At 36.2% G+C, this 8,199-nt stretch overlaps 1 long non-coding RNA gene across 1 annotated transcript in view; it reads left to right on the top strand.

Annotated features, from left to right (window-relative positions):
• Window positions 1-1,918: 1,918 nt before the first annotated feature.
• Window positions 1,919-8,199, top strand: part of LOC143987377 (uncharacterized) — a 76,488-nt gene continuing 70,207 nt past the window's right edge. Inside the window, exon 1 of the long non-coding RNA XR_013276635.1 lies at window positions 1,919-2,009. This is a non-coding gene — a long non-coding RNA (uncharacterized LOC143987377). The remainder of the gene's footprint in view (window positions 2,010-8,199) is intronic.

The following is an 8,199-nucleotide window of genomic DNA, read 5'->3' as shown; positions in this document are numbered from 1 at the left end:
GACCTTATTTACCAAGCCACCACATATATAATATAATATAATATAATATATAATAGGAAAGCACAGGGACTGGCAGGAACACCAAGGTGTTCACATAAGGGAAGCAATAAAACAGAACAGGATCATTTCTCATACAAGTACATGGTACAGCAGGCACAAACCGGGAATATGACGTTTTGGGGTAACAAACGCTTTAAGTGCCAGCTAGCACCATTCAATGTGTTTCCTCTGAACCCAAGCTGTCATAAACCCATATCCAGTTTGCTACTGGACAGTGAAGAAGAAGCAGCACATTGATGAGCTCATCTGTCACCTCGTTTTGTCATTCTCTTTTTTGGCTCTTCATGCGCACATTATATGTTGTACTGCTTCTTCTTCTTTATGTTGGAGTGCTCTACTGCACAGTGGAATGGATTGCAAGAGGCTTCTCCCATGTTGAATTCAGGTGGTTTATAAAAAAATGTAAGGATGTGTTAACCACATGCCGACCAGCCGCCGATTGTACTGCGGCAGAAGGGCACGGCTGGGCTAAGCAACGTTATGTGACGTCGCTTCGTCCTGTGGCCACTAGGGACGTCCTCTGCTCTCCCCCTGAGACGATGCGAGTGCCAGACGGTCACGGTCACCGCTGGGCTCCCGCGATCGCAGCTGACACATGGAGAACCAGGATCTGTGTGTGTAAACGCAGTTTCCAGTTCTCTGAGGGGAGAAAAGACAGATCGTCCGTTCATACAGAGTATGAACAGAGATCTTTCATCTCCCCTACACAGTCCCCTCCCCCTTCAGTTAGAATAACCTCCCAGGGAACACAATTAACCCCTTGATCGCCCCCAGTGTTAACCCCTTCACTGCCAGTGACATTTTTACAGTAATCAATGCATTTCTATAGCACTGATCACTGTATAAATGCCAATGGTCCCAAAAGTGTGTAAAAATTGTCTGATGTGTCCGCCATAATATCACAGTCCCAGTAAAAATTGCAGATCGCCGCCATTACTAGTAAAAAAAAGAATAATAATAAAAATGCCATAAAACTATCCCGTATTTTGTAGATGCTTATTGCGATTTTTTTTACCAAAAATATGTAGAAGAATACATATCGGCCTAAACTGAGGAAAAAAAATGTTTTATTTATAAATTTTTGGGGGATATTTATTATAGCAAAAATTTAAAAATAATGCTTTTTTTTCGAAATCGTCGCTCCTTTTTTGTTTATAGCGCAAAAAATAAAAACCACAGAGGTGACCACCAAAAGAAAGCTCTATCTGTGGGAGAAAAAGGATGTTAATTTTGTTTGGCTGCAACGTCGCATGACCGCGCAATTGTCAGTTAAAGCGACGCAGTGCCGTATCGCAAAAAGTGCTCTGGTCAGGAAGGGGGTAAAATCTTCCGGGGCTGAAGTGGTTAATGGATACAGCGCTGCATTAACATGTGTTGTTTTATATCTACTTAGAGTTCAGTTTAAAAATAAAAAGTGTTTTTTTTTTTTTTTAACTGCACTTTTTATTTAGATACTGAAGACTGAACTTTCATTGTCTGATGCACATTATTCCATTTCACTTCCTGTTAATTGATACATGTAAGAATGTTTTTTTTTTTTTTTTTACAATCTATAAATCTAAAGATATTAATGCCTTTCTTGGCAACAAAATGCCTGATATGCAAAAGTGAATTTTCTGACATGGATGTACAGTACAATGGCTAGTCTGGCATAAATATTTTAAAAGGTCAAGCAAAATGTGACAGCCCTTCAAGGGGCAATAATCAAATGCAAAGATAAATGGCTAATTACGCAGGGAACGGATCAATAATCAGACATTGATAAAGAACTGTAGCCTTTGAGGGGAATGGGCGGGTCAAACAGAGGGGTGTTAATAACCGGCTTCTAATGTTTAGCTTTAGTTTGTCCTCTACGTAGTCTGCTTGACATAGCATGGTTGACAAGCATAATACAATCCATTTGTAGACATTAGGAGCAAGAGACTGTACAGGCGAGAAGGAGAAAAAAGGTAAGATTGAAGGATTGCAATAACTGTGCTAGAATATTAATACAAATAATTTCTTCTCTTTAAGAACTATATATATGAAATATACATTTTATTCTGCACAATTGATTTTGCTTATATCAAACACGTATGCAACTCTCTCTCTATATATATATATATATATATATATATATATATATATATAGATATAGCTATATAGATAGATAGATATATTTGTGTGTGTGTTTAATACTAACAAATTCAACATAGTGAGGTAACACAAATGCTAAATTTATGAACACTGGTGACTATAATGGGTTATTGTACTTTACATGTCACCATTTTTCAAATTTTTCAAATTTTTTTTACTCAGATAATTATAGAAATATCAATTTTCCTAGATTTTCTAGAAATCTGAAATCCCTTTTAGGTCTGATTTATTTTTGTTTGTAAAATTTACTGTTTTGAACATTATGTTTTAAAATCTGTAATCCAACCAAATAATGCTGGCCTAAGTGAAAAATAAGTTGACCAGGTAATGTTTAGTAAAGTCTACTGAAACTCACTTTTAGTGTTTTAAATAGCTGCTCACAGCAACCATTTAGATTTAAAAAAATCTTATTGCTTGCTGGATGAAAAAGTACAAAAAGTACAGTTGTTGCAAAAGTAATTTGAGAAAGAAAAGCCTATTCGCTTATGTTTTCAAACTATTTATGCCTTTTGCATACTTTTTATACTGATAGTGGAGAGCCATAAAATACATAATGATTTCATTTTTTTGTTACTATTTTTGACTATCTTTTTTGGGGAATTTGGGAGTATTTAAAAAAAAAAAAAAAAAATATATATATATATATATATATATATATATATATATATTTGTAGTAAATCTTTTTTTAAATTCAATCTTTCTTGTGCGGGATTAGAACCTTTGTTACGTTTGTATTGATGTCTTTCCCTCCTATTAAGAAAATGTGCCCCTTTATTTTTTCTTTCTGAAAGAGAGACAAAACTAAAAAATTTAAAATGAAAGGCCCTGCAGGTCTGGTATGGATATTAAGGGGAACCCTGCAAGATTTTTTTTTTTTAAATGGCGTTAAATCCATACCAGGCCATTCAGGTCTGGTATAGATTATAAGCGGAACCCTGCAGCAAAATTTTTTAAAAAAGTCATAGGGGTCCCCCCAAAATCTATACCAGACCCTTATGCGAGCATGCAACCTGGCAGGCCACAGGAAAACAGGGAGCACGAGAGAGTGCCCCCTTCCCCCCTGCATAGAATAAACCTTCTGCCTTTACAACCACTTTAAGTAACCATAATTCCTAAATATACAACTATACCCGGGGGTGTTTTAATGACAACGCTGTCAATTTAAATTCCTGTTGTGCCACTAACCTTTTACATATAATCATATTTCTATACTGATTAATCAATAATGTTTTTTGAGGAGAGACTGTGGTTTGCCCCAGTTTGCAGAACAACTAGTGGGTTCTTTCCCAATCATTTACTGTTCATTATTCATTATGTTCTAGGGGTACCACCTATATATTTTAGGTGTGTCGGTACTCCTCTGTAACTGGCCCTATATACATTGGACCTGCCTGGATCCTACTGTAGTTTTAAATTGTTACTTAAAGGAGAAGTCCAGCCTGAGCTTTTTATGCTGGGCTTCTCCTAAGGATAACAGGAGTGCAATTCGTTTTTCACTCCTGTGACCAGTTTTCAGCGAAGAGCGGTATGAAGTCCGCTCTCCACTGACGTAACTGCAATCAGTCAAGGCAGTGTGTCATCCTGACTTCCCAAGTCTGGATGCGCCAGATGCCTAGACTGATGGCAGTCTCAGCATTTCAGCGAGCCGCTGAGATGGCCGCTCCCCACCCCTCCAAAGCCCAGCGCTCCAGTGAGTGTGGAGGAGCAGGGAGGAGAGCTGCTGATTGACATATATGATCTAAATTAGGACAAAGAACAAAATATACATAATATACAAAATATACATAAAAGCCCATCAACCCATTAACCATCACATGCAGGGCTTTTTCTCTCAAACAATAGGTGCTGGAGCTTAACCACGGCCCCACAACCCCCCCCCCCCCCCACACACACACACACACACACACACACACACTCCTTCCAAATCACATCAAATAGTGGGTGTGTTCAGTAAAATATAATGAAAACAGTAGGAGGGTCTTAAAGGGGCATTAAATACCAGGATTGCATTACATACAGAGTGCAGAGCTGTCACTTATAAACACAGAGACTAGACTTCTGTGTTTACAAGTGATTGTGGAGAGCAGGCACCAAAGGGTCTGAGCCAGAGGTGGTGGAACTGAGTTCCACCAAGTTCCCCCTGAAAAAAAGCCCTGATCACATGTCATACTAAACACCATAACATATTAAACATATAAGCATACAAGGGATCTTTCCCATAGAATAAATACATGCAGTATATAAAGTGTGCTGGAATGTTAGATGCCACCATCATTAAATAGTCTGCTGAGAGCATCTTGAAATATAAAATAAGTATCAAACAAAATAAATACTAATGTATCCGTCTGGGTAACTCTACACCCAAGTATTAATAATATACCCAAAATTTTTGTTACAAAAGCAAATGTTGACCTAAAAGTCCAGTCACTTTGGAAATGGAGCTCTTTCATCTTTGCAAAGAGCATACTATATGTATGCTATATATTGTATATAATTCCAAGAAGGTGTATAATGCCAGGAAAGGAAGCCAACAACTATATCATTCTGTAAAGACAATATATCCACCTAATACAATATACCAAACAATAGAGTAGCCACATTTTAATACATTAATCACAAACACTGTTAGGATAAGAATACCAGTATATAAGTACAAATCTGCAAACAAAACTGATATCAAAAATTGTTCCACAGGGCACCTAGTGGTCCAAACTCCTAGTTGGTGGTTTCTATGCACCAGATTTTGCACTCTAGAGTTTTAGTAAATCAAGCCCATTATGTGTGTGAAAGAGTTGATCAAATAGAAGTGAAAGTTGGTTCCGATGAATCTACCATAAAGTGATAAAAATTATTCAGAGTCAGGTTTGTGGTTGAAATATAATATAGGTGGACCCTGTTCTGGTCTTAGACTGCTACCCTACCCTACCCTACTACTCTATGAGAGTAATTTACCTTTGATGGAAATGTCACTTTACTGCACAGTGGATTCCGTAAATACAGCCCAGAGACCCATTCATTCTCCACACAATAATAAATGGTAAGAAGTTAGAACAGGAAAACCTTTGGCCTGTAGTTTTTGGCCTGGACTATTTGGAATTTGCCAGTCATAATATTTGCTTGATGGACTGTGTTCCAGGGACATACGGTGAGGTCAGTGGCTGGTGAGGCACTGGCTAGTATCAGAGCCAGATACACACAGGTTACATACACCATGATCATTAGAGTGAGAGCAATAATTCTAGTACTAGACCTCTATAACTCTAAACATGCAACCTGTAAAAAAATTTACAGCATCACCTATGGAGATTTTTAAGTACTGAAGTTTGGTGCCATTCCACAAGTGTGCACAATTTTAAAGCATGATATGTTAGGTATCTATTTACTCTGCGTAACATCATCTTTCGCATTATATAAAAAAATCGGCTAACTTTAGTTTTTAGTTTTTTTTGTTATTCATAAAACAGTTTCTTTAAAAAAAAAAAAGCTTTGAAAAAAGCTGCAGAAATACCGTGTGACATAAAAAGTTGCAACAACCCCCATTTTATTCCCTAGGGTGTCTGCTAAAACAATATATATATATATATATATATATATATATATATATATATATATATATATATATATATATATATATATATATATATATATATATATATATATATATATATATATATAATGTGTGTGGGGGAGGGGAGGGTCTGAGTATTTTTCTAGCAAAAATAATATGATTTTTACATGGAGGAGAAAAGTGTCAGAATTAGCCTGGATGGCAAGGGGTTAATTAACATAAGTAATATACAAATAACTATTATATATTGTTTTTAAGGTAATTTACTATATTTTCAAAAATGTACTCAAGCAGGTGGCTTAGTGGGCAAATTACTGAAGTTTGAAGTTATAACTTCAAACCAGTAATTTCACAGTAAGTAGATAAATAATAAATTATTATTTTATAACATATACCATAATAATATATGATTTTGTTTTAATAAACCAGTACCTTTTCAGCAGCTACAGATTCTCATTTTCCCTTTTAACTATGTGAGAAAAACATGGGATTATGGGTAAATCTTATACCCATAAACCCATGCTTTTTCCTTTTAGTTAGGAGGGCTGGGCTGGAAGGGAGCGTGTGTCTTTTAGACACACGCCCCCTTCTATGACATTGCAGTTAGAAGAGAGCCTCTACTACAGCATTTTTATTGGACAGCTTGGACCAATAGTGCTTTACCATTTGTCTAAGCCTCCAAGCTGTCCATGGATACTCAGTGCCTCTGACAAGATGTGAGGAGGGGCACAGTGAGCTCAACCTCTGTCTGCTGCTTGTATTTATACTGGCCGCTCTGTATGTAGCTTCTGACAGGCTACGCAAGGAGCCCCATATCTCCGGAACCATAGGTAAGAACCATTGCACAGAGCAGGTAAGTATAGGAATGTTTGTTATTTTTATTTTAAAAGGAAGGTTTTCGACCACTTTAAGCAGTCAAAGAGCAAGGAGGACACATAAAGTCCAGTAACTCTTGATAAAATAGTAAGAAAAACATATATACTTTATTTTAAATAATGTGTTATTTTTTTCATTATGTATGTGTATAACATCTATTTCAGGAAATTTTTGATATTGTAGACACAAATGGAACTGTTTTGGCAAATCATTTTCGGCTTTCTAAAAGACTGTAGCAGCTCACTTGTAACCTGTCACTCTGTAATTGATACTCCATTCAGATTCGTATGAAATAGAGACAGGGAGAATACCTCTTTTGTCTCATTTGAGTATGTTGATTTACTAAAACTACAGGGTGCTTCTTGTGCAGCTGTTCATGGTAGCCAATCAGCTTCCAACTTCAGCTTGTTAAGTATTAAGTATTGACAAAAAAAAATAAAAAAATGGAATATGATTGGTTTCTATGCACCAGATTTTGCACTCTCCAGTTTCAGTAAATCAACCCCTGTGTGTCTTTTTAAATAGAGCTGAGGAGTGAGCAACTATAGGATATGTTCACCTTTATGAGAATGTTACATGTTACCTCCATATTTACAGTGTAACATGTAACATGCTCCTATGCACGCCCCTCCCGCTGCCAACGTTTCCCTCTCTGCAACAGCGGTCGGGGGATCCTCGCCCCACACATGCTGTCACTTTTTAAAACAATTGTGTCATTCGTCCACAGATTCCTCTAAATGAAAAAACTACAAGTACCATCCTCCACCGCAGCAGGTGTAGTTTGAATGGCCTTTGAGCGCCCTGCTTGTATTTCATTCAGTTTTCCTCTGGTTACATTTGTAGTTGCTGTTTTGGCTGTTACATAATTGTAAATATCTATCTCATTATAAAATGTCAGCCGTGCCTATAAAAATATAAAAATACTTGAGAATTATGTCCAGCCAGATGTGTGTGCATTACAGTTACTGGAAATTGAATAAAAAGTAACTATAAGAAATCAGAGCAAAAAAGGTGAAGAAAATTATTATTTTTTTTGACAGAATTGAGAAATCCCTTATCACATACAAGTGAAAGATTCAAATTTTGGCCGCTGTGCACATTCATAAAACTGCCTTGCTAGTGAAGTATTATTATCAGGTGCAAAAAGTACTGTAAGCCTTACCAATTAGGAAGCAAGAAGCAATACCAACTAATTAAATAGTGTTCAGTGGAGCTTTTTATTTGGCAGCTCGATATCAAGTTAAATTAGTATTAGTTGAGTTACAAAAAAATAATTTGTTTATGTGACAACGCAATTATTTATAAGCTTTAATTATAAACCTTGATACATCTTAGCTTATAAAATTATTAGGCTCAGTGCAATTTTTATACTGCTAAAAATACAAAGCTTATATAAGGCTCCAGGAAGACTCAACCCCTTGGTACTTAGCTTTGCAAGACTTCAATAAAGAACTTCATGCTAATTAAAAAAAATAGAAGATAATATTATATTCACTGAACAATTGCTAGTTATTTTAAAATAGTGCTATGTCTATTGATCAGGTCTTTCTATCTTGAGT

Source organism: Lithobates pipiens, unplaced genomic scaffold, assembly GCF_037356315.1.
Source record: "Lithobates pipiens isolate NorthernLeopardFrog02 unplaced genomic scaffold, aLitPip1_a1.2 Scaffold_18, whole genome shotgun sequence".
Classification (NCBI taxonomy): domain Eukaryota; kingdom Metazoa; phylum Chordata; class Amphibia; order Anura; family Ranidae; genus Lithobates; species Lithobates pipiens.
Note: the sequence above shows the minus strand (reverse complement) of the source record. Positions and strands in the feature narration are given on the sequence as shown.